This window comes from Penaeus chinensis, chromosome 19, assembly GCF_019202785.1.
Source record: "Penaeus chinensis breed Huanghai No. 1 chromosome 19, ASM1920278v2, whole genome shotgun sequence".
Lineage (NCBI taxonomy): Eukaryota > Metazoa > Arthropoda > Malacostraca > Decapoda > Penaeidae > Penaeus > Penaeus chinensis.
In genome coordinates, this window is record NC_061837.1 from 8,660,380 (window position 1) to 8,662,879 (window position 2,500).

At 37.3% G+C, this 2,500-nt stretch overlaps 1 protein-coding gene across 2 annotated transcripts in view; it reads right to left on the reverse strand.

Annotated features, from left to right (window-relative positions):
- LOC125035374 (protein arginine N-methyltransferase 1-like) overlaps positions 1–2,500 on the reverse strand; it is a 21,089-nt gene that overhangs the window by 9,821 nt on the left and 8,768 nt on the right. The gene's annotated exons all lie outside the window — the stretch shown is intronic.

Genomic DNA, 2,500 nt, shown 5'->3' on the forward strand with positions numbered 1-2,500 from the left:
AGAAAGCACACATCTAAACCAAAATAACGAGTTTCAAGGTATCTGAGGGAGGGAAAGGAATTAGAGCATCTAAAATAATTCCTATGCAGTGTGTGTACTAGCATAACAATTTCAAAGGAACTTCATAAACTGTATCTTTTGTGATCCAAGTAACATACATATAGGTGGCCTATGTGCTTTCTGGATTCAGTGATGCCGCCATTGGTATGATGATGATAAACCAGAGTATCCTATGCTTTGAATCTGTCAGTAACCTTTACAACAGACCAGTTGTGAGCAGTCTACTATCTTAGGCTGGAATATCAACTTGGTGGGGTCAATGGTTGAGGATGATTTCCAATGGTTTAACCCCTTGGTGACGAGTGAAGAAAACTAAAAAAAAACTCTACGCTCTGGCAATCAATGTCAACGCGCCGACTTTGAGCGCGGGAGTGCGGTACATCAAGCCGTATCACAAGCTCGTAGCGCTTTAGCGCATTGCCGCATGCCACATTTTGAGTGGTTTGTTTTGACGTCTATAGACATGACCCGTCGTTAAGGGGTTAATAAAAATGTCTAATTCCATGTTATTTTGAAATGTTGGACCAGACTGTCCCTCTACATCCACTGTCATTCAGTTTTTATTAATATTTGATATTACCCAATGAAAACATCATGCCCTTACTTTCAAATACTAATTTGCTTTCTTATAATAGAAAGAAAACTGGATGGGTTGCTCAAAAATTAAACTCTGAATTTCAATGAAAGCTCACTTCTTTCAATTGGTAAAAAATTTGAAAGCAAAGGGCAAAGGGCTCACAAATTGGGTGAAGAAATATTAGCTGAAGTTTAGCCATTCTGCATGGTCAGTTTCCAGTAATATTCAACTTCCAAAAATAATAATATTATATATCAAAAGAAAGCTTTTCAGTGAACTTGTTCCAGTTTACCAAGGAAATTAGAAGCCACTGATTCTAGATACTTATATTATTATACATCTTTGTCCTTGGGGATTTTTTGTACAAGCCCTTGTTACAGTTTTTATTATTTTTTGTATTATTGTATATAGACCAGAAGAAAACCTAACACAATCACACTTTGTTTTCAGACTAAATAAGCCTATATTACTCTCTTCATATTCTAGAACACTTTCACAATCAATAAATGTTTCTGGAAAATGGAGAAAAACTGTGCCAAAAGCCGGAACCTAGGGTGCAAAGTTAGAAATAATTTTATTTTTATTTGATTTCACATTGTGTGTGGATAATTACACTGATGGTTGGAGCATTTTAAAGATTCAATATCACATGCAACAATTATTAACAAAAGAAACCCAAAATAAGTGGGGTTACTTTCAAAAATCCTATAAACTACATCTTATGTAGACATAAGGCACTTTAACCCATTGATCTGGTTGCGTCACTGCAATCAAAACACCAAAAGTCCAGGCGTGAGGTTTGTGTGAGCCCTGTTGGGTGGCTGCTTGTAGGCCTGGCGCACACAAGCATGTGTCTGCAGTGACAAGACTCTGTGCCTCCCATTTGCAAAGGTATTTACTCTTTTTATGCATAAGCGTTTATAGACTTTTGGCCAGATTTGTCATTTGGTTTGCATTATCCAGATGGCAATATTTTTTTTCTTTGCACAGACTCCAATCATCTCTCACAGTAGTCTACAATTCAGTTCAAGAAAAATAAAACTGTAACTCTATGTTACTTTTGATTTTTTTTTTTTTTTTTTTTTTTTTTTTTATGTAATATTCACTTTTCTGTAAACATCCTGTGATGCTGTTCATGGCGCCAGGAATACGATGGTGAGCATGGAAATGGCGTCCTCTATGGAGCCGGCACTCTTCCAGTCACCGCTCACACACATTTCATTTCACTCTCATACATCAATGAGAATAATGAAAAATCGCCAAATGAGTAAAATAAACCTCCAAATAGGTTTGTGCACTAATGGCGAGTCTTTCCCATCACCCTGCCTTCAGCCCCAATTCTCAAGGTGGCAGGTTGTTGGCACCTGGCCTACAGCCAAATTTTTCTGTGACAGCAGGTCACCAACTTTTTCATGATGTGATGGTCATGTCACCCGGATCCAACAGGTTAATATGATGCACAGACTAAATATTGAATAAAACAGCTCCTTCACCCAATTGCCATAGATGGCAAGAATACATGCCATGCCCACTGAAACATAAGTTTATTTATTGTGTTTACATATTGATAGCTCTGCAAGTGCTTTGTCACCAAGCAGTCAGTTATTAGTCCTACTTATCTCACCAATTTACCCTTTTCCTTGATTTTTGGAAAGTGCCATTTGTTATTTCATTGTCTTTAATATTACTAAGACTTTAGTAACACTTTAATAATCATAATATCAATAAGAACAATAATAGTATTGATATCAATAGTATCCGAGAGAAAAATGCATTTTCCCACCATTTCAAGGAATGGGGAAATCAGGACCGGTCACTAGGTCCTACTGCTAGACTCCTTGCTGGCTGAGCACATGTGGGGGG